Source organism: Marmota flaviventris, chromosome 13 (assembly GCF_047511675.1).
Source record: "Marmota flaviventris isolate mMarFla1 chromosome 13, mMarFla1.hap1, whole genome shotgun sequence".
NCBI lineage: Eukaryota > Metazoa > Chordata > Mammalia > Rodentia > Sciuridae > Marmota > Marmota flaviventris.
Genome location: NC_092510.1, coordinates 28096994 through 28122197, shown reverse-complemented (window position 1 = coordinate 28122197; position 25204 = coordinate 28096994). Strand labels below are relative to the sequence as shown.

Genomic DNA, 25204 nt, shown 5'->3' with positions numbered 1-25204 from the left:
GATAAAATTAAATTAGATGCACAATCTCATGTTGGGAAAGGGCATATACTTGTGTCTAATGTCAACTTACACTCAAAACTAGGATTCCTCATAGCCATGCAGAACTCAACAAGTACAAAACTGAATCTAACATCTTCTACACAAATCAGGTGCATCCTACATTTTCTGTGATGGTTTTTAAAAAATATCCAAAAGTTCTATACCTTCAAAAGGTGGAGCTTAATTTTCCTTCCTTTAAGCATGGACTAAACAGTGATTTGCTTTCAAAGAACAAAATAAGGAAGAAGTGACCATGTGTGGCTACTAAGACAAGGTCCTTAAAGGCCTTCCTCTCCTTTTGATCACTTAGTCTGGAAGAAGCCAGCTGCCGTGTTGTCAGAATACTCAAGGAGTCCTGTGGAGAGGTCTATGTGTCAAGGAGCTGAGATTTCTATAAAAATCCAGGTAAGAGGAACTGAGAGTATAGCCCTTAACATATGCAAGGTCTTCGGTTCAACCCCAGCACCAAAAAATACAAATTCGGGACAGAAAAACTTCTGCCAGAAGCTAAGGGGGCAAGCCGTTCTAGAAGCAGATCCTCAGCCTGATGCAAGCCTTCAGATGAGCATGGCCCTGACTGATGTCTCAATAAGAAACCCTTAGACCCTTAATAAGAGACCCTGAGCCAGAACCACCCAACTACTCCACACTTGAATTTCTGACACAAAACCTGGGAGATAATAAATGGCTGTAGTTTTAAGCTGCTAAATTTCAGGGTAATTTACTACATGGCACTAGCTAGTAATCTATTCCCCATCCTAGTGAATATCTACAAATCACCTAAACTGGTACCCAGTCTTACTTTCTTTTCTTCTTAATCCAGTTTCCCATGCAGTCCTTCATTCTCTCCTCTCCATTCTTAATGATAATGCCTTATCAAGTTTATTCTTGCAGAAACCTCTTGGCCTTTCTTTCTGTTTCTGAACTTCCTGCCTCTCTCCTCTAAATCTCTAACTGAAAATGCCTGTCCATATTCACCTTAATGTCCCTGTTTAGAAAAAAATGCTTTCAACATTCCAGCTGCCTCAGGGAATATATTCTGGCCCCAGAACAGAACTGGTGAGCAATTCTAGATTTGCGCCTCTTCCCATTCCCCTCTCCAGGTAGCCCTGTGAATCTTGTTTGTCCTGTAAAACTCGGTTCAGCCAGCTAGCTCAGTCCCTGGATCTTATCCCCAACCCACAGAGTTGGGTCAGATCTAACAGCACCCTGTCCTCACCTACATAGATGCTTTGCATGTTCCTACAATTTCAGATATAAAACCTGTCTGTCTCCCTCCTCCTCCTCTCTCATCCCCCTTCGCACATACCCGAAGCTTCTGGAGGACCTGAAGTTCCAGTGGGTGGGAAAGGACCTAGCGGGTTATGAAGATGAAAAATAGCTATTGAACAAAGACACATTATTTAGAAGTGTGAAAATACCCTGCCTTTTTGGAAAGTGCTCCTCAGAATGTCTCACTACATATTTGCCCTTGACCATCAAAATTCTCTTTCAACAAGGGGTGGAGGTGCAGCTCAGTGGTAAAGTGCCTGGTTAGCATGTGTGAAGCCCTGGGTTCAATTCCCAGCATCCAAACCAAAAAAAAAAAAAAAAAAAAAAAAATTTTTCTTTCAACAAATTACTTTCCAAGTTAGCCTTTCTTCAAAATATAATTTGGGAATATTAGGTGCTCTACAAAGAAGTAATGACTTTGAGCATAATTAGGCAAAGTTCACTCAGCCAGACATTTATTAAGCCCTTTCACCTAGCAATAACACTCCTCTTTGATGATATTTGGAGCAACTGGGAGTGGGTTTGGCTAAGAAAGAATGAAGTTCTTATGAAGGGAAGGAGAAAAGAAGTGGACTCTTGTTTGTCTTTTTTTTCCTCCAAAATTGAAGACAAGCTTCAGTGCCAAGGACAACAGCTTCTGCAGGAGGTCCAAGTGAACAGAACTGACCAAGATCTCAGCACAGGCTCCTCTGTTCATGACTGAATTCACCAGCTTAGCCTCACTTTGCACTTATCCTTTGGGAAGACCAGTCCACAGATGCCTCCCAGCTCTAGCCTCTTGAAAGAAGCTCACTAGGGTTCCCCTTCCCCAGAGCTCATTGCAATGGGTGCACCTCCTTAGTTTAACTTCCTTTTCCTAAGTAGTATAAGAATGTGGAGTCACCAAAAAGTCCTGGACAATCTGGCACCAGAAATAATTATGGGAACATATATAGATTACTTTCAACTGCTGCTCAAGCAGTTATATGTGCTGACCCACAGGGCGTGGTAGAAGACTTAAGTCTTTGACTGCTCTAGAGCTGGGGTCAGCAGAGTTTCTTTGCAAAGAGCTGGATATTAAATATGTTATGCTTTGCCTGCCATACAGCCTGCCACTACTCAACTGTGCCACAGTAGCACAAAAGCAGCTACAGACAAAATGTAAATTAACGGGTATGGATGTGTGCCAACTAGACTTTTGCGCAGAGGCTGGGGATGTAGCTCAGTGCTAGAGCGCATCCTTACTAAGCGCAAGGCCCTGGGCTCAATCCCCAGCAACTCCCTTCCCACAAAAACTACCATGTACAAAAATAGGTGGTAGACTGGACTTCACATGGGAATGGCCATAGTTTGCCAAATGCTGCTCTTGAGTACCACCTGAGTAACATTTCATTTTCTCAAAGTTGGACATATTTGTCAAATTGTGAAGCTTTAATGCTGGTGCAAGTGGCACCCTCAAACATGTTTGTGTGCATATAAAAAAGTATAAATTCAGGTGTAGTTTTAGTTGTTATTTAACAGGAGTTTAAATGTGATAGCTTTTAGCCAGCTGTTCTAAGAATACATGGAGTAAAATACTCAGATATACATGAGGATATATGTAAAAAGACAGTTACTATAGAAAACCCTGCAAAACTGTGGGGTTTTTGAGCAGACTGAATTTGACTGTGATACAACCATGAAATATTAAATTTTTTTGTAACTACTTCCAACAGTTCTATGTTGAATCTCCCTTCCCTGTGTTAAGTTTTCTTGTAATTTTCAGTTATTAAAATCCAATCCAGTTTAAACTGCAAATTTCTCATCTTAAAACATTATCTCCTTTGCTCTCCTCTTAGCTGTGCTGGCCCATGATGCTTCAGAGAACTGGAACGGGGAGGGCTCTTCCACTCCCCATTCTTACTCCAGCATCTTAGATTCCAGAGAAGGGCGTGCTGGGAAGATGGGGAGGATGCGGAGAGCCTGGGCTGTCCTTTCACTCCTCTCTCAGGCCCAGTCCTGAGAGCCTCTGTCCTCTGTGCTACTCCTCAAGTGCATGGGGCCTCCGTACTGTCCACCTGACTGAGAGAGAAGATCTGCCCTGACTCCACATCCTTTCCTTGTTCCCAGTTCCTGGCCCTGCCTCTGACTGGAGGCTTTGCAAACTCTGGCCGTCAGAGCAAAATATGACTACAGACTTGGTGGTTTCATCAAGAGAAACTTATTTTCTCACAATTCTGGAGGCAATAAGTTAAAAATCAGGGTTTCAGCAGGATTCTTCTGTCCTCTGTGGCTTATCGATAGCTGCCTTCCCCTTCTATCTTCACATAGTCTGGGCTTGTGTCCTCGTGGCTTCTTATAAGAACAGCAGTATTATGGATTTAGGGCCCACCTTAATGACCTTGTTTTAAATTAATTGCCACTTTATAAAGATCTTATCTTCAAAACTGACATCCCCAGTTAATGATGGTTCAATTTAGCAATTATTTTTTACTTTATAATAATACAAAAGCAATACACATTCAGAAGAAACCATATTTCAAATTTTGAGTTTTGATCTCTTCTTGGGTTGGCAATATAATACTGTTGATGCTGAGCGGCAGCATTGGGAATCGGCTCCCAGTCCGATGGGAAACCACCAAGACTCTACAGTGTGATATTCTGCTACCAAATGGTGTTTGGTAGGTTAGGTATATTAAATATATTTTCCATTTATGATATTTTCAAATTACAATGGGTCCATCTGGACATAACCCCATTACAAGTGGAAGAGCAATCTCTACCCCTCTGCTGGATTGGACTTCAACAAATGAGTCTGGGGACATACAATCCTACCCGACTTCAATATGGCCCAAATCTATTACTGTCTCTGGCATTTTGGAACCCACAGTACACCCATAATACTACCCTGTCTTTCTAAAGAGTGATAGTGCAAGGCCACCCATGGCCACCCTCTCTCTGATGTTCATTTGCTCAGACAGGAAGAAGGCAGACTCACAAATCTGCTGTCTAAGTGCCTCCAGGCAGAGAATGAGATGCCAGCTTCCCTTGTGGAAGTATTACAAGTCTTTACCCACGACTCTTTTGAGCAACCCTCACTTGGGTTTGGAGGGGCAAAAAGGGATGCACCCCAGTACTCTTAGCCAGGAAATGCTTCCTGATAACCCCTCCCTCTCCTCCTTCCTAGTCTTCTGCTCATACAGACTGGGTTAATGGTTGAGTCACCTTTTAAGAAGTCTTGAGGGGAGCATCTAGTCCAATGGTCAAGAACTTCTTACCATCTTTCTCTTTGGGAAAAAATACTTCAGGCCTTTTTGTCCTGGACCTTTGTAGGTTATTTTGAATAGTCAACTTGATTGGATTAAGAGGGTGTGTCTAGGAATGATTGGCGTGTGAGATAGCCAACTGAAATGGAGACCCTCCTCAAGGGTGATAGCACCATCCAATAGGATGATGGCTTGGATGGAATAAAAGTTGGAAGAACAAAGAAGTAGCAGCAGATGCAAGTTTGATTTTTCTTGAACAGGAGTCTTGATCTATGGTCTGAGGATATTGGACTCTCACTTCTTCACTCTTTTAAAGCCAACCCGGCCAATGATTCTCCAGATGCCTAGGATACCCCTGTTGATCCCTCTTTTTCTGGGACTTCAGCCTCTTGGGCTAGGCAGCTACTGGTTCCTCCAGCTCTCCAGCCTGCAGATGGCCATTGTGGACTGTCCAGCTTCTAGTTGTGTAAGCCAACCTACTAAATCCCCTTTTTATGATTATACTTCCTATTGATTCTGTTCCTCTAACTAACCCTGACTAGTGCAACCTTGGAACCTAGTTGTTCATTCAGTAACTAAAGAAAATTTTCCACTCAAAATACAGATATCGATGTAAAAATGTAGAGAGTACAGAATAAATGGTAATCACTAAAGTATGCTATTAATTTTCACATATATTTACTGTATTGTATTTCTAATCAGATATACTACTCAACATTATATTGCTCTATGTCAACAATTTTATGTAAAAATGTAAATTGCCTTTTATGGGTAGTGTGAATAAAATTGATTAGTTTTTTAACAAAAAATGAATTTTGTTTTTTTCTGTGCTGGAATTGAAAGAATTGTGACTTTTTTGTTTGTTCATTTGTTTTTGTGTATAAAAGGAAAAGAGACTCTCAATGCACATCAGTAGGAGAGTGACTAAATATAGCATGATATCCACTAGTATTTAAATGCAAAATAATTTCTAAATGTATTGACATGTAATATTTAAGATATGTTTAATAAAAAAATCAAGTAACAAGGTGCTGTGTTTCAAATGATACTATTTTCATAAAATAATATACACATATATATATTTAAATATAGACAATATCTAAAAAGAACAGAATATACTGTCAATTGTGATTATGTAATAGAATAAGTATAGAGGAGGAGGGATTTTTAGTTTCATTTATTTCCTCTTCTGTGTTGTTTCAATTTATAAAACATAAGCATGTGGCAACATTTGAAAATTAAAAAAAATTTTAAAAATAATAAGATTCTATAAGAGTTTCCAGAAATCTCCACTTGAGCAAATTTGAATTAATTTTAGAATAAAAGGAATGCTTAGGAAGTTGTCATTTCAGTTGTTCATCAGTAGCAATATCAGGCTGTCACATCCCCTGACATATTCTCAGGGCCCTGGATGCTTTTCAAAATGAATGAAGTATCAGAAGCAGGAGGATGAGCAAAGCCCAGGGACTGAAACGTCGTCAGCATCATGGAGGAAAGCCAGGCAAGCCCAGGCTCAGAGTATCCTGTCATGATGCAGGTGCTGCTGCCCGCTCTGGCCATGTCTATCATATTTTTTCATCTTCACAAGTATTTTCTAATGTCTACTCTGAGCGAGCAGTGGGGCTTTTAAAACAAATAAGACACAGGCATTGCCTGCTTCTCACAGCAGTTGCTGCATATAACCTTGAGGATTCATCTTTTACAGTAGTTTTAAATGGATCTAATTTGATCCCTGTTCTGCAGTCTGTGTTTCAACACTTGCTTTCTATCTTTCAAGAGTTTCTCTTCTACATTCGCCTATTCTTTTCCCTCTGGATTCTTGTACTGTTGCTTTGCCTATTTTGTTAGACTTGCTGCATTTATTTCAGTTTTACAATTTTTCTTCTTTTTTATGAAAATTTTATTACTTTATGTTCTTATCTTTATAGTGTGTGTGTAGGGGGAGGGGATCTTTGATTCCACATAGTATCTCTCTAACTCCATATCTCTTTAAGCTTTTAAAATTACCTTTTGTTCCTCCAGTACTAGGACTTGAACCCTAGGCCTTGGACATGCTTAAGCATGATCTACCACTGAGCTGAACCCCAGCCCATCATGGTTTTTTGATGGGATCCCTTTGAGGCATTCCCCTCTCTCCCTGTTTCACAGGTGAGGAAGGCAGATGAGCCAAGAACTGAACCCCTCCATCTGGATGAGCAGACTATCTGCTCCTGCAGGGTGATGGCACCATGGGATTCCCACAGTCCCTACAGGGTCTGAGAACACTGTCTTGCAACCTGCATTCAGGGAACATGTGCTAAATACACGGACCAGTGTGCTTCTTTATGGTAACAGCATCCCCTTGTTATTTTCTAGATTTCCTTCCTGATGGGTCATTTGTTTTTTGCTTTCTTCTGGCATTAACTTCCTTTATCTTTTCACTTCCACATAGTCACTGTCTTGTGGTTGAAAACTGAGTCACCTCTCAGATCCCAGTGACTTTCCTGGGAAAGGCCAGGATGCCAGCCTGGGCAAGATAGGAACATATCCCTGGAAGCCACCCTTGATCTCAGGTCTGAGACTGACAGGGGAATACCAAGGAACACACACATATATACAGGGGAAGGATTCGCACCTGAGTGTTCCCCAGTTTCCTGGGGTGAGACACAGAAGGAGAGTATGGTCATATATTTAAATCATTGCTTCCCAAAGTGTGTGCCCAGTTCCACGTGTCTATGCCAAAAGGGTTTGTGCCATATAAGTGTGGGGAATATCATACATAACATCCTCCTTTGGAATTTTCATAATGCACACAACTCTGTTAGGGACCCTGAGATGCCCTACAGAAAACAAATCTGTTTGATTTTGTTTGCTTCTTTTTGATCAAGAAATCTTTTTGTTTTGTTACTACTTTGTTCTTTTGAGTAATAATGTTATTGTAGAAAAAAAATTGGGAAGCATGTCTCTGAGATATTACCCACTGAGATGTGTGGCCCTTTCTGATATTTTGTACAGTGTCTAACTGGAACCTAGCATATGTAGCCTGATTACGTATGTAGTGTTTTATTTCTTTCAGAAAGTGTATAGGATAATAGTTAAATCCTCAAGGCACTTGAAACACAGACTGCAGAACAGGGATCAAGACTGAACTTGTACCTTGGCTCTGATCTTTGTAAATATGTGACTTAAAGCAAGTTGCAGAATTTGTATGTACCTCAGTTTCCTCATCTGTAAATTGGGGAAAGAATCACTGTGTACTTTTAGAGTTGTTATAGGATTTCATGAGTTGATTTAGGTAAGCATAGAGAACATTGCCTGGCACATAATCACTGATGTACATAAGGATTAAATAGTGCTGCTGTCACTACAATAAGTTTGTTAAAAATTAAAATAGAAAACTAATTTTCAAAAGCAAGTACCCTGGATCCCAAAGACATTTTCTTGAAAAAAAAACCAGAAAAATCCATTCTGAAATGCATATGGAATTTTAAGAGACCTCAAATAGCCAAAACAATCTTGAAAAGGAACAAAGTTGGAGGTCTCACACTTCCTGTTTTCAACAATGATGTCAAAGCAGCCATAAACAGAACAGTGTGACTCTGGCATAAAGAGAAGTAGTGCCCATTAGAATAAAACAGCAAGATCAGAAATAAATATATGCATAAATGATCTTCAGCAAGGGTGCCAAGCTTATTCAATGAGGAAACAGCAATCTTTTCAATAAATGGTTGAAAAACTGGATATTCACATACTAAAAGAATGAAGTTGAACCCTCACCTTAATGATAAAAAAATTAGCTAAAAATGGATAAAGGACCAAAACATAAGATCTAAAACTATAAACTTCTAGAAGAATACACAGGAGAGAAGCTTTGGATTTACAATAATTTGACATTGGATTTAACAATAATTTCTTGGATATGATACCAAAAGCATAGCACAAAAGTAAAAATGGGTAATTGGTATCACTACATAAAATTTAAAAGCTTTTGTGTATCAAAGGATATAACCAAGAGTAAAGGACAACCTATTAGAGGGGGTAAAACATTGAGCAAGGATTTGAATAGATGTTTCTCTAAAGATGATATAAAACTCGTCAACAGACATATAAAAAGATGCCCAACATCAGTAATCATTAGGGAAATGCAAATCAAAACTACAATGAGATAGCACTTCACAGTCATTAAAAAGACTGATATCAAAAGAAAAGAAGGGCTGGGTTTGTGGCTCAGCGGTAGAGCGCTTGCCTAGCTAAGTGCGAGGTCCTGGGTTCGATCCTCAGCACCACATAAAAATAAATAAATAAAGGTATTGTGTCCAATTACAACTAAAAAATAATTTTTTTTTTTTGGTGCTGGGGTTTGAACCCAGGGCCTTGTGCATGCGAAGCAAGCTCTCTACCAACTGAGCTATCTCCCCAGCCCCAAAATAAGTATTTTTTAAAAAGAAAAGAACAAGTGTTGGTGAGAACGTGGAGAAATGGAACCTCTACACACTATTGGTGGTGATGCAAATTGATGGGCCATTATGAAAAACAGTGTAATAGTCCCTCAAAAAATTTAAAAATAGATTACCATATGATCTAGCAATCCCACTTGTGGTTACAGATCCAAAAAAAGACTTCATAGTATGACACTGGAGAGATATTTTCACCCCTATATTCATAGCAGGTTCAGTTGTAATAGTCAATAGGTGGGAGGAACCCAAGTGTCTATGGATAAATGAATGGATAAAGAAAATGTGGCATATAAATTCAATAGAATATCATTTGGCCTTAAAAAGGAAGGAGAACAGACCACAACATGGAAGAACCTTGAAGACATTATGCTAAATGAAATAAACCAGTAACAGCCACATGCAGTGGTACACACCTGTAATCCCAGCAATTCAGCAGGTTGAAGAAGGACATCTCCCCATTCCCACATGAAGCCACAGACAGAATTAAACTATTCACTGTTTTTTCCTATACATGCATACTTATGATAAAATTTAATTTATAAACTAGGCACAGTAAAAGATTAACAACAATGAGTAGTAAAACAGAATAACGATAATAACATACTATAATAAAACTTATTTAAAACTCAAGAGTCATTTATTTCTAGAAGTTTCCAGTTAATATATTTGAACCATTTCTGACCACTGAAACTACAGAAAGCAAAACCATGGTTAATGACGGACTACTATATGTGATGTGAGAGTGTTTCCAGTGTCATCCTGCCCAGACTCTTTCCTGTTTTGATAATAGCACCTCTGTTTCCCTTTGGAGAATCATCTCTCCATCTCACTGGGGTACACAAAGGTTTGGGACTTGAGGCTATCTCCCTCTGGCTTCAGAGATGGCTAGGTGACCAGGCTTGACCAATCAGTATAGTCTCTGCCCCTGCCACAGTGATTGGTTCTAGGATAAGCATGTGATCTGAGTTGTTCCAATGAGACTGAACCCAGATTTTGTTGGAACCTCTGGGGAAAAGAATTCCTATCTGTGGAGATTGTCAGCTGAAGGGAATGTAAACTGAGGGCATTATGGATAAAAGAACCCAACATAGAAGAGAGACAGTAGGTAGAAGGAAAAAAAATGAATAATTTGAATTTCCTTATCTATCTCTACCTACAACCAGGTTATTTCCTGAATTTTTAATATGAGACGATTAATGTTTTTATTACCTTAAAAGAGGTAAGTTGGGTTTTTGTACCAGCCACTCATAGAGGCCGACTGACCCCCCCCCACCACCACCAAAAAAAAAAGACTGGGAAAAATATGTATGTCCATGGATTTTTTTTCTCTCTTTCTATTAATTCAACAAATATTTGTTGGTTGTCTACCATGGACTGGGAGCCTTAAGGGCTTTGTAAATGTAGAGATGATCAAACAAGGACATTGCTCTATGGAGCTTACATGTGGACTATTCTTATTTATAAATACAGAGTTAGCTCTCATATGAAGTACCAGGAGAATGATCCTTGAAGTTATCTGGCCCTCATATGTTTATTGGATGAATTGATATCTCGAGATATAATTGCACTGTGGAATGATTAAATCAAACCTAATTAATAAATTCATCGTCTAATTATTTTTGTGGTAAAAACATTTAAAATCTACTTTTTTGGTATTTGGAATACATAGTGCATCATTATTGATTTTCAATAACATTCTGTGCAATGGATCACTGAAGCTTTTTTCTCTTGTCTAACTGAAACTTTGCACCTTTTGGCCAACAGATCTCCATTTCTTTCTTCCCCAGCTCCTCCAGTTTCTAGTATCCATCATTCTACCCTGTATTTCTGCCTCTGTTTGAAAAGCTACTTGGGTTTGTCTACCCTGATGATTTGCTTCCCAGTATGGTTTGCTCAGAGACAGGTGAAAAGGAGGGGGTAAGAGGAGCAGGAATTGGCTGCACACATAACTCCAGGACCCCTAATCCTCCTTTCTGCCTCTGCTTCTCATTTCCTCCACCTTCCCAATAGCTGGGGTCTAACAGATATAAGTTAGCTACCAAGTGACAATGGGAAAATTCCAGATCACGCTTTGAAGACTGTGGACTCCCTTAGAGCCCCAATGCAACTCTGAAAAGAAAAAGTTCCTTTGTACCTCCCTCCCAAACTCTTCCTTCTGCATGAATTCTCCTCTTAGCCTTTCAGACCAGTTGAAGAATAACAAGTCTGCCACCAATCACAGAACTGTGAGACATTTGCAGCACACCCACTGTCACATTCTTCGGGTATCTGCTATGGGCTGAATTGTGTTCCTTGATATTCATATGTTGAAGTCCTAAAGTCACAGCACCTCAAAATGTGAGTGTATTTGCAGATAGCATTTTTATAGAGGTAATTAAGTTAAAATGGAGTGGGTCCTAATCTAAAAATGAATGATGTCCTTTTAAAGAGGACATGTGGACACAAACACAGAAGGAAGACCACGAGGATACACAGGGAGAAGGCAGCCATATGCAAGCCAAGGAGAGAGGCCTCAGACAAAACCAACCCTGCTAACACCTTGGTCTCAGATTTCCAACCACCAGAACTGAGAGAAAATAAATTTCTACAGCCATCCAGGCTGTGTTAATAGTGTCTGATCTTCACCAGCACACCCAGTTTCATGGAGGAGAATCTTTATTCTGGAAGGAGCACACCAGTCCTTCAGTTTATCTCCTCTACTGCTGCCTGACAGATCCAGAGGGAGAGAACCCAAGTTAGGCCTCTGGGGACAGAAACCCAGACTTAACACGTAACCCACTGCATAGTATAATCACATTCTAGGAAGCTAATTTACAAGACTTGATTAATTTCATACTCTCCTGAGGGATAGATTCAGTAATCGCACAGCTATGTCAACCTCACAAAGACAACTGATCCTTTAACTATTTCTCAGTCATAGGCATGTCTTCATTGTGTAAATGGAGATAGCTGTATAGGGGGAAATGTGCTTATACTTTTAAATAATTGCTATTCACAGAATTTTAGCATTATATGGGATTCCATTACTCGGTCTCATACATCACTCACATGCTCTGGTTACCAGTTCCCTCCTGGTGGATAAAAGTTGGTACTGAAAAATAAACTCTAAAGCCTGAGACCATTCATCAAGCCAGTGAGAAACAAGCTTGAACTAAAAGACTGGCAAATACATGAAAAATTGGTGACTAACTCATCATAGGAAATGCAGTTTCTGCCTTTATACTAAAGAGATGAATTTTGATCATCCCTGAACTTAGTTTAATACACAAAAAGAATCTTCTTCATGGGCTACCCAAGGATGGGGCTTGACTCCATCCCAAGTTTGTGTGTGTGCATGCGCTCGCTCGCTCTCTCTCTCTCTCTCTCTCTCTCTCTCTTCCTGTGTGTGTGTGTGGGGGGGGGGGTGTTGGGGATTGAAACCAGGGTCTTGTGCTAGACAAGTACTCTACCATTGAGCTACATCCTCAGCCCACCTTTACCTATACTGATCTTTCTCTAGATCAATAACCTTCATCTCTCCTGTTCTCCTCACTTATCTCCTGCTCAGCTGATCTCTTGGGATCACACTACAGTGATTTCACTCTTGTTTTATTTTAGGTAGAGCTATTTCAAGAATTTCCAATTTTCACCTTTCCTGGATATTTCTGGAAGTTGGGTGTAGAAAAATGTAATGCTAAGTGGTGATATTTTTGTTTCTTTGATGATTCTCCTGCTTCATGGGCCATGGTGGCTTTAGAATAGGTATTCCATATTGGTTCTGGACAGCACTCAAATTCTGCTTCTCATAGCAGTATGGAAAGCACATGTTTTGTTCTCAATTTCTGAGTTGGAAAAAGATTTTGAAAAAGTTCTGTCTCCAGGCAAAACTATACCTTAACCATTGTGAATATCTGCTAGGACTTCTTAACTGCAGCTTCTCTGATGCTGTTTGTTTCTCAGACTGTTAGTTCAGGTAAGAGTTCAAGAAATGTTTGAGTGCCAGAATCACATGAAAAGTGTTAAACTAATTTGCAGAAGGGTGTTTTACAAAGAGAGTGGATCAGAGATGCATTGTGTTCTCAGAAAACCTAAAATTTAGGAGAGTAAAGGAGGAAAAGACACAACACAAGTTCACACAAAATGAGAAAAGGAGGGGCTAAATGCCACAAGAGGTAACAAGGAATTTGAGACAGGAGTAGTTCCTCCAGCTGTGGGCAGCAGGGATCATGCTGGAAGCCTGCAGACAAGAGGTGGTACTTGGCCTTGTGGGAAAGTGGGGAAGGTAGTAAAGATGGATAACATCTGGGCTTTCCCTTTCTCCCCAGCCCATATGCTCACTACCAAGACTCATTCTGTTTTCACAACCTATGAGCCAGAATTTCTTTAGAGCTTATCATGGGCAGCATTTGGCCTGATCCCTGCCCTCAAGCTGAATGTTCTCTATCCTCTCTGTGAAATTGTAGTCATTCATTTACACAGTCATTATCCAGGAGGGAAGAGGACAACCAGAGGAAAACGTCACCATCCTCTTCATACCCCACCCCCAATAGTTATACCAAAGTAAATACAAGGGTTTGCAAACCTGAGCTTTTGGGGAAAGGGTCATCACAAAGACCAGAGTCCACGGCCTAAGGCTAAAATTCAGATGTGGGATTTTACTTTCAGCGAGTGCCACTGCCAAGGATTTTATCCTTTTTTTTTTTTTCTCTTGACTTATATTAATTTAAATCAAGTAACTCCAAGGTTGCAAATTCTTAATCATGCTGAATGAAATTATGACCAATCATCAAGCTTCCCAATTCTTCTCCAGGCACCTCCCTAGTGTGTTCTCATCTTCCTCAATTTCAAGGACTATAGTTTTCTTCCATGTCTGCATTTCTGGAATTGCCTCCCTTGTTTCCATTTCAAGCACTATTCCAGCCTCGATTATGTTTCAGGGGGGACTATCACCTACCATTTTGTCTTCCATTTCTCCCACACCATTGCCAACCCACTGCCAATCATAACACCTAGCTCAAAAAATACTGGCTTCCTACAGCCAACATGATACAATTAATGCAAATTTTTTGTTTGATTCTCGGGCCTCTCAACCATCTAGTTCAATCCATGCTTACCTTCCCAATTGCTCTACCCTTCACTCAAAATCAAATTCTCTTCATCTCCCAAATCCAGTGGATGGCCCTCCTGACTCTGTAGCATGGTTTATCTATCAAATTCTGTCTTCCCCCAACCTACTGAATCTGCCTCATTCATGAATCTTAGCTTGCTCCTCTATGACAAAGGAAATAGAGCAACACTCTCACCTTAAGGCACCCAAAGCCCATTGGTTACACCTGGTAAGGAGCTGATTTCACTCTGTCCTTTGCATGCCATTTGTTTTACTTCTTCCTCCCCATGGGGTGAGATAAGAGGTTGCATCTTAATTACCTTTGGATCACATGCAGTCAGTCCTTAGGGACAGCATCCTGTTCAAAATAAATGTACAAATTCTGAGAGTGTTCAGTTTCATTTTCCCTAAATTTATGTAAGTATAATGATTGTAAAGGAATTAGGAAATGCAACCTTATTCTGAAAGTAGGATAGATTTTTATTTTTAAAGCTCTGTGGAATTTAAATTGCATAGGCTAGATTCTGCTAAGAGCTTCCCAGAGGTCCTGGGTTAAAAGGAAGTACCCCAAGATGGAGAGTTAGGACCCTCAGGTTGTGAGCCTAGCCTAGCCACTGACTGAATGATCTTAGGCCAATCACTCATTCATACTAAGTAAGGGTTTAGTGTTTTCCCCCCCATTCTTACACCAGGTCATTTGCTTTCTATCTTTATTTTTCTTTCTTTCCTCTTTTTCTTTCTACCTATAAACTCAAAAAAAGTAAGCCCAAATGAATTTCAAGATTTATTTCAGCTTATATTACTTTAGCAGTTTTCTTAGGACTCAGAAACCATACAGTGGGCCTAGGGGTGTGCCTCAGTGGTAAAGTGCATGCATGAGACCCCAGGTTTGGTCCTTGGTACCACAAAAATAAATAAATAGATAAATAAATAAAAATGGAGCAATTATCAGAATAGCAGATAAACAGCTTGCTACTAGAATAAATTATACCAACTCTGGCTGTGGCCTTCAAATGATAATGGTGCCTTGACATTGAATGCCGCCTCTTGTCTCTTCTCCTGTGCCCCTCATATGCATCCATCCACTACTACCCCACAGTTCATGCTATAATTATTATTATTTTCATTTTTATTGGTACATTATAGTTGTACATATGATGGAATTTGTTGTTACATATCCGTACATGTACACAACATAATTTGCCAATATCACTCCTAGGATTTTCTCTCCCTCCCTACCTGCTATTAATAGAATCCAGAATGAGACACGCCAAAATATTCTTTGTCAATTTCATTGCAGACAGGATGCCAGGGAGCAGAATTTGTCTTTTGTTACTTTTGACTCTGCCCTCTCACCTCTTTTTCTTTCCCCCAAATATATTATTAACTGTAATTAGTAGGAATTGATGAAACCAGCCCAAATATAAATGTAACTCTGGCCAGAACTTCCAGTATCTCTTATTGAAGAAAAGAATGTTTTCAGGAGTACAAAGCCATTGGGGGAAGAACTGGAAATGGAAATTCACTAGAATGCACCAAAGAGAGGTCTAACCATTGGGGGGGGGGGGTGTTAATTTAACTCTTTGCTAATAAGAAGGAGATCCGGCTCATTATTCTTAACTACCTATGGGGCCACAGACCTTATTTAGGACATAAAGGGTAACTTTGCATTACAAAGCTTAATCTCAACAGGATGTTTTTGGTGCTGCTCACTGCAAAAGACAACAGCTCCTGCTGTTCTTTATTCTTGAGTAGCAGAGTCAGGTCCAAGCAAGCCATTTTAAAGTACAGAGCCTTCATGATTCTGAAAGTGTCTAATTCACCAAAAGAAACATTTCTATAAAAGCAGGTATTTTTCCCTTCCTGGATAAGGAGTCTTTTCAATTAAGAAAAATTCCATGGGCCATTTTCTTTGATTATCATTTTAAATAGTTATCATAGGTTTTACATTCTGTTTATGTTATTGATTACATATTAAAAAAAAAAAAACTTTGATCAAATGAAAATTTTGAAATGAATGATTTGGAGGCTGTTCCCATATTTCTCCAAAGGAGGGGCTTAGGTCCCAGAAGTCATACTCTTAGAGCAGTTTACCTATGACTTAAACCATGTCAAAGAAAGGGGCAGTTTCTGGAAATGGTGTCTATATGCCTAAATCAACATGGCAAGGCCTCTGATCTCAGGCAGAATGACACTTCAAATCACTTCTTCCAGGCGAGGATCAGGTTTTGTTTTCTAGTTCCTACACAGGAATATACAACTTATGTGATTCTTGGTTGAAACTGGCCAGCTGGTCATTTTTTTTTTTTTTTTTTTTTTTTTTTTAGGTCCTCACATAACTTAGTTTCTCAGTTAAATTTTGATATTTGATAAGTATTCTTTCTGTCTCGATTTTAAAAAGAGAAGAACATACGCTTTTTTTTTTTTTTTTTTTTTTTTTTTTTGATGACCTATTTCTGCAGCTCAGAACTAAGGTGAGTTTTAAAGGTTACAAGATTCATTAGAAAAATAGAGAAGTGGATGTTATGAGGGTCAGCAACTTTTAGAAATAACATTTTTAAAAATGCCACTCTACCAGGACTGTTCTGGTTGTGAAGTAAACCAAATAGACATTATAATACCCATCAGCAAATAGTCCTAAACAGTTTCAAAATTGTCACAGCTTTTGATTTCCTATCACCATTTTCAACACAGAAATAAAGGAATAAAAAAAGGATTATAGCTATGCAATTATAGGTAATCGCTGATTACCTGAGGGACAGGAAAGGGGCAGGTGAGCATAAAGACTACAAGCTTGTCGCCTATGAGCTGATGCAGAAGGAAACGCAGCAGCCAGCTGTCAGTCGTGAGGGGCTGGGCAGAATTTGGCCTCTGCTCATCCGCTCCTTTCTCCCCCTCCAACTTCCCAGCAGCGGTAGAAGAGGCTTTGAAAACCACATTCCCCAGGCAATCTGCCTTCACGCACCCGATCTTCTAAAGCCACACCCCGACCCACCTACCTTCTGAGGATGAAAGGAGGCTCGCTAGCGGCAGGGCGAGAAGGATGCGCGGTTACTGCTCTTCAGCATCTCCTGTCTGGAGCAGTTAACTGGAAATACAGATTCGCCTCCATTTTCTGGTCACATGATCCCTGGCACATCTAAATAAGGATGATCACCTGCCTCCCAGATCTCCCAGTGCACCAGCCACCAGCAAGCGGCTGGAGCATAAACAGAGCTGGCTGGGGCTAGGCAGAGTTAATATTTGGGGATATAAAACACTCTCACCTGGATGGTGGTGTCAGAAATGCGCCCTTGATTTTTATGTCAGCTCAGGAAAACTGTCACTCTTGTGCCTGAGGGAGACTGTATGTGAACCGGCTCAAAGCACAAGTTGCAAGGGATTTAGTTTCCCTGAAGTCTCTTAAACACACACACACACACACACACACACACACACACACACACACACATCCTGTATTTGAAAATACAAACTTAGGATGCTTGCCCAAGATCCACACAGCAAAGACAGAGGTTAAGCATGTTGAATATGACTTCTACCAATCATTAGCAAGTTTTGACTAAAGAGCAAAGTGCCCCAGACTGCTCATTCACCAAACCCAATAGTAGTAGTAATATACTTTATAACACAACCTATGTAGAGAGTCTGGGTTGAGAAACTCTTGCAACAGAAGTTTGCTACTAATATGATTATTAATTCTAAAAATGCCACCCAGATACACTGACTTGTTAAGGAAAATAAAATAATAAAGAAATTTTACATAATAAAAAGGAACATAATAACTTTTAGCCCAACTTTACTGGGGAGTGAACCCAGGGGCACTCTACCACTGAGCTACAGCCCTATACTTTTTCTTATGTTAAGTTTTGGAACAGGGTCTCACTAAATTGCCCAGTCTGACCTCCAGCTTACAATCCTCCTGCCTCAGCCTCCCAAGTAGCTGGATTACAGACATGTGCCTGGTTGGAGACCTCTCCATTATGCAATGCTGGTTTCCTTCTCCAAGTGGAAAAGGCAGCAATGGAAGGCCACAGAAAGAAAGTTAAGTGTGTTCTGTTTTAAATAGTATCTGTTTTAAAGTCAGCAGCTGATATGGAAAGTGATTAAGTTATTGACATCAGGCCAAACTCAGCTACCTTTAAAATTAATACTTCATTAAATTTGACATGTGGGACACTATCACCAATAATACTTCCTGTTGTCTTATAGGACATTCTTCCAGATTATACCTGGCAAAATAATCCTAAACCAGAGTCAGCAACTGAGAAAATGTATTATTTTATTCTTATATGGAGGCACCTACAATTATGTTTTTAAATAAGAATTACTGCTTAAATGCAATAAGCAGCATACCGGTGATTATATTGACAAAAGAGGCATGGTAGATGTCAAATTCTCTACTGGGGTTTTAGTTATTCACTGAGAGCTTAATTAGTATTTTCAAATGATTATTTCATGAATTGAGGTTTAAAAAATAAAGATTTGAAGGTTACATATTGTCAACTGCTGCTTGAGTTTATACGTAAGAGATGATTTAGTAAAACCATTTTTTTCCCTGATAAGGAAAAGGACATTCGAACTGAATAGATTATAATAGTTATGGTAAAGGAACACATGACCAATTTAAAAAATAAAAACATCTATTTTTCTCCAAGAGGTTGAATGAAATGAGTAATAGCACCATAGGAAAACTAAAAGATTATAAGAATCCTGAAGGAGAAGTATAGGAACACTAAAAACAGGTAACCATGTTCTTTTAAAAAGTATTTTTTAGTTGTAGATGGACACAATATCTTTATCTTATTTATTTATTTTTATGTGGTGCTGAGGATCGAACCCAGTGCCTCACGCATGCAAGGCAAGCGTTCTACCACTGAGCCACAACTCCATAGCTAACCACATTCTTAAATTTCAAAAGATGTATTTTGTAACTTTTGAAGAGAAAGATGCCTGTTGTTCCCAAGTTAAATCTAGCACAACTACCTTGGGGAAAGGAGCACTAAATACCTGACATTTTCAAAAAAAGGAAATTATGTCAGACAAACTGCATTTCTTTTCCGTGGGGCACCTGACATTTGACAAGTGTTATTCTAAGCACCAGGGGTACAATGATGAACAAGACACACCAAACTTCTGCTTTTCTGGAGGTTATATTTTCATAGGTAGAGCAAGATATGATAAAATCAATTAAATAAATGGAAGATCATTTCAGAGGGAAAATAAGTGGTAGGAAGAAAGTAAGGTGGTTGGAAGAGAGCGGGCTTCTTAGCTTTGGCACTACAGGTACCTGAGATTGAATAATCCTTTGTTGTGGGGAATATCTTGTGCCCTTGTAGGATGTCTAGCAGCATTCTTGGCCTGTCCCCACCCCAAGAGTGTCACCCACCCCAGTTGTGACAACAAATGTCTCCAGATTTTGGCAAATATTCCCAGAGGTGAGGGAGGAGCAAAATTGTTTCAGGTTCAGAAACAGCAGCTTGGATTTCTGGGCTGACTTTTAGATAGCCTTTGTTCCAAAAGGACTCACATTAGTCTTGGAGACAGATCCTCCGCCAGAGGTCAGTTAACTAATCCTGTACATAAATATCTCAGTACAGTGTTCAGAAGCGGAGGTTTCACCACACTCCACCTCTGCCAGCTGTGCTGAATAACATCTGCCTCCTCACTCCACACCCTTACTTCCTCCACCCTGCTCTCTGCCAGCCTCCCCACCCTTGGGACTGCCACTTGATTTTGTCCAATGAGGATGGGAGTGGGAGATGAGAGGGAGGAAGGAGAGGGAGGTAGGAACAAGTACTCACCCAGCCCCTCCCAGTGGGACTGACTGGATCTGAAGACAGTTCTACCCTAATTTCTACCCTAAATTCTTGAAATTGTTGTTCTGGGATCTAGGATCCCTCCCTTCTTGCTGCCACTATTCTTAGGCCACTGTGCTATTCCTGTGGGTCCCCACACTTTACCTCCATCTGTATAAATCCTCCCTTAAAAAAATATCTCTTGAATTTTCCTAATTTGAATGTGTCACCTGTTTTCTCCTGTGTCCCTGACATTGTAATAATTTATCCTACTTAGGAAAGTCATGACTTCTTGTCTTCCTCAAATACCATCAATTTTCAAGAAAGTTTTTTTTTTTTTAAGGAAGCTTTGCCATTAATTCTGAAATTTTAAGCTTTCAGGCAGAGATACAACTTGAATTTTCCTAAAATGAGAAGCCAATACAACACAAATGGGTTCCTCTGTGGGTGTTCCTCCTGCCAGTCGATTGAACTGTATCTGCTTGGGTTGGCACTCAGGGCTGCCTCATTGTAAAATTCCTCACCACAAGATTCTGCATCTATAAATATTTGAAAAAATTAAATGAACATAGAGAGGCTTTGATTTTCTTGTTTCCCTCTGACCTTCAGGCACCCAGGTTGGTTCTGCACGCTCCCAATAGGGAGCAGCTACCAACATGATGGTAGCTCTCATCAGTTTACTGTGGTAGACATCAGAAGAGTTCAGTAGGTCACAAGATTGTCTGAAAGGCAAGTTCTGGCTCAGTCATTCTCAAGAAATTGCACTGAGAACTTTCACTCTGAAGCTTTGTAGGCCTTTTGATGAGACAATGGGGAAAACAGGAATGAATTCATAGATGTTCAAGAATGACTTGAAACTGCCATGCTTCATTGACAAGCTCTGAGATGGAAGTGAGAAGTCTTAGGTTTAAGTTTCAACTTCACCACTTTCTAATTTCTGGATGGCATTTAGCAGCTCACTTTTTATTTGTCTGAGACAATTCAAGGCTCATATGGAACTCAGTGAGCTCAGTGATCCTCCCACCCAGCCTCCCAAATAGCTCAGACTAGATGGGTGCACCACCATGCCTGTTATCTTAGCTGTTCACAAAAACAGTCTTTTCACTAGACTGAGTCATAGTGATAGTTAAACTTGACCTACCTATCTCAAATGACAATTGGTGAATGAGAAAATAATATAATTGTTAATTTGCTAGTTCTTATTATTGAAGGTCTGCTCAGGGTAGGGTTGGCCAGATATGCAGAGATGAGGGGTTAGGAAACCACAAAGAAAGAAAGGGAGAGAAAAGAGGGAGGGAAGAAGGAAGAAACTGAATTCCAAATTTAAAGGACTTGAGACTTGTCACCACCAACTCACCAAATATAACACACTAAATGATCAACTCTAATTACAAACATAAATGAACACAGAGTTAGTGCCAAGTTTGGTTTTCCATGATTGGTTCAGGAAAAAGCCAAGAAACAGTGAATAAATTACAGAAAGCTGAATTTGTGGAAAATCAACTCACCCGTTAGTGAGGGCAGATGTTTCGACCTGGGACATAGCCTAACCACACAGCAAGGCTCAGAAAGGGGCCATGAGATTCTTCGCAGAGTTCCCATTACCCAATATGGAGAGAAAGAGTCTACAGATTATTTATTTACCCATGTGGATAAGAGAACCAATGTATTAACTCTCCAAATGTAAGTCATAGACAGAAAAAGTCTAATTTTGAAGGTCTCATAAAAAACCAAAAGGTCACTCACTCACAGGAGAAAATATGAGTTCTCTTCTATAGTCTTATTAGACAAGAAAAAAGGTTTAAAAATTACTAATTTAAAAAAGATAGAATACATAGAGGTCAGCGTAGAAGCAGAGTATATGGAATATGAAATATGTTGTGTTTGAAGGTTATTTTTATTTTGCGGAACACTAAATACCTTGCCTCACAGAGTGAGGAAGCAAGATATATCTCCACAAATATAAGGGTCAGTTTTCCTTCTAAATACTCCATGTCAAAGGTCTGGGAGATGGGCTGGGGGTGTGGCTCAGAGGGAGAGCCCTGGCCTAGCATCCCCAAGGACCTGGGTACATCCTCAGCACCACACACAAAGAGGTCCAAATGACATTAATGTAAGGCCCTCTCCCTTCTCATCCCTTCCCCTTCATTCCTTCCACCCCCCACTGCTGCATGTATCTCCAAGATCAGGCAATATCATCAGTTTTTCTAGCCCTCTTAGAAATTATTCCTTTCGTCACCCTATGCAGCTATTTCCTGCTGGGCATATCATTTGGGCTTTTGACTGTCCACTATGACGGTTCATGTTATGTATTAACTTGGTGAGGCTGTGGTGCCCAGTTATTAGACCAAAGACCAGTCTAGATGTCTATGTAAAAGTGCTTTTTAGAAGTTATTACCATGGAAATTGGCAGATTTTGAGTAAAGTACATTATGCTTCTTAACAGGGGCAGGCCTCATCCAATCAGTTAAAGGCCATACAAGAGAGGTCTGAAGTTTCCTGAAGAAAGAATTCTCCTCAAAACTGTCTGAGTTTTCAGCCTGCTGCCCTCAGAATTTGGATGCCATTTAATACTGACTCTTCCCTGAGTTTCTAGGTTGCTGACCTGCTCTCATGAGATTGGATTTGTCAGTATTACCACACATAAGTCCATTCTCTCTCTCTCTCTCCCTCCCTTCCCTTTATTTATCTATGTCTCCTATCATTATATGTATGCATTGATATATAGACATAGATATCCCTTATTGTTATATGTATGCATTGATATATAGAGAGAGAAATATAGATATAGATATAGATATTATAGATATACATATATATTGTATATATCTCCTATTGTTTCTGTTCCTCTGGAAACCCCTGAATAATACATGACACAATCGTCCCTTTCTTTATGCATCATTCTTCTGACCATGCTTTGCCCCTTCGTTTTAATCAATGCTTACTCTGCAGATGTCCTCTGAGACTACACAGGAAAGACCAGGTACATTCATCACTATCTCAGGGAACTAGTATTTAATCCACTGATGGCCCAGTCTATAGCTGTAGGATGACCAACATGTTGGCAAAGGGCTTTGGGAAGGCCCATCCTAGGGAACATGAACAGAGTACTGACAATTTCAAGGACAGAGGCTATCTCCTAGCCTACTAATACATTTTGTTAATAAGAGTGAGCAGGTGGAATGAGAACAAAAGACATGTTTCTCATGCTTTCTTGGGTGCTGAAAGCCGTCTGAGAGCTGAGGGGGTGAGGCAGGCGAAGAGAGGAAAGCAGTGCATTTGTAACCGGTGTGCCATATCACGCACACTGGGAACCTACTATTTATGAAGTCCCCCTCCCCTCTTTCTTTTGTTCGATGGTCTTGATTTTAGATATTCTGTCCTGTGATCAAATGACGTGTCAGGTGTGGCCAGGTTTTTGTTTGGGAAAGCATGGCTCTCTCATTCTGTGCTTGCCTTCCTGTCGCCGTGAGTTCCTGCATCTTACTCTTCCCAGTTCACTTGACTGGCTGCTTACCTCCTCTTCACCTTTGCAAATTATGATCTTCCTTTCATCCATCTCTACTTGTACCTCTCAGCCACACTGTAACTTCCAGGGGAACTTCTGATTCAGGGGCCCCTTCCTTCATTATAGTTTTTTTCTTTTAAGTTCATTTTGCAATTATTTTGGTAAATAGACAAATATAGTACACAGAGGAATATAATTATTCTTCCCTTCTGACTGTAAAAGAAAGTAAAACATTCTCATGGGCTTTAAAGTATTGACGGCCCTGAGTACCTACCCTCCCTCCTGATAGATGATACACTGTCCTGGTACCTGCTCCATACAGGTGCCCTAAACAGGAGTCTCTTATCAGTTACTCCCTTATATAATTTTACCCCACACAGTTGCCATGGTCAAATGAAATAATGCACAGAGAGTGCTTAGCAGCTGATCTATGACAAATGCCCATAATTTGAGCTATTTAAAGTTAAAATGACATCAGTTATATACCATCTTGACTATTATAATAGACATTTTCACCTAGGTCTAGTTCCTTAATTAAACTGAAAACATCTAGGCTAGGACTCCGATCTAGAGCAGTAGTTCTCAAACTGAAGTGTGTACCTGAATCACTGGGAGGCGCAGCTGAAGCACAGTTGCCTGTGCCCAGCCTCTGGAGTTCCTGAGGGAGGTCTGGGATGGAGCAGATCATTGCACCTCTTACAAGCACTCTGGTAGTATTGATGTCACTGGTCCTAGAGGACTGCTGTTTTAAACGACTGGTCTCTTCCCAAAATCAGCACAGAGGGAAACTTTCTGATACAGAGTGTTATGCAAAAATTAATAGCAATGCCGAGGGGAACATCTGCCCCAGCCTCGCACTGTGAGAAAGTTTCAGTACGATAGGAACTGAGCAGAAAGAGATGAGCAAAGGAATCTTTTCTTTTCCATTGAAAGAAAATGTGCTAGTGGCACAATTGGACAGGGACTGTCATCTGTTGGATTGCAAGGGTATGTGCGAAATGCAGACAAGAAGCCAAACAATAGCTCAGCCAACTCGTGGCTGCCTGAGTTCTCAGCTCAACCCACAGCAATGCCAGCAGGGCTGCTGGGATCCATCTGCTCCTCTTTCTGATAACGGATCTGGGGTCTCTCTGGAAGGAAGTAGCTTGACAGGAAAAGAAAGATTAGGCCGACCGAAAATGTCAGTTCACGAAGCTGCACTTGAATATGGTACAGATTTTAACTCAATACAGCCGTTTAGTAACCCCACATCCTCCTGCAACGCTTTTTTGTTTTCTGTTTTCTTTCATCAAGAAATGTAATTTGCAAATGCCGGAGCTTCCTTGAACACATTCTGTTTCCACACAAATTAAGTTCACAGAATTTAATACTATGGGAAGGCTTGAGACCATCCAGTCCAACCCACTAATTTCACAGACGAGGAAATGTAAGCCTGGGTTTAATCCTAAAATACATAGCTGGTAACAGTAGATCCAGGATGGGATCCAGATTCCTTGACTCACGTGGTGCATGTAGTCCTTTATATTCCCAAACTGAGCAGGAAAAATGACATCTTTCCTCCACTGTATTTTAAAGAGAAAACAGGGTTTCCCCGTTGCTTAATTTACTTTTTACTATTTTCCCTTTTTGTCAATGGGAGCAGGGGGTGGAGGAGTGGTAATAAGGGCCAATGAAGAAAAATAAAAAGTTGAAAAACAGTTTCAACAGAACCAAAATATTGAAGGTGGTAACAACATGCGTTGCCTGCTGTACGCTCCTTGGCTACCTGGAAATGTGGCACAAGGCCAATTCTCAGAAGTCATGTGAATGAATGGATGGAGGGCTGCATCCATTTGCCAGTTTCT

The 25204-nt window shown here is 40.1% G+C and overlaps 1 protein-coding gene across 1 annotated transcript in view; it reads right to left on the bottom strand.

The window, feature by feature from the left end:
- The window catches only part of LOC114096562 (protein prune homolog 2), a 68003-nt gene that overhangs the window by 42104 nt on the left and 695 nt on the right, over positions 1-25204 (bottom strand). The gene's annotated exons all lie outside the window — the stretch shown is intronic.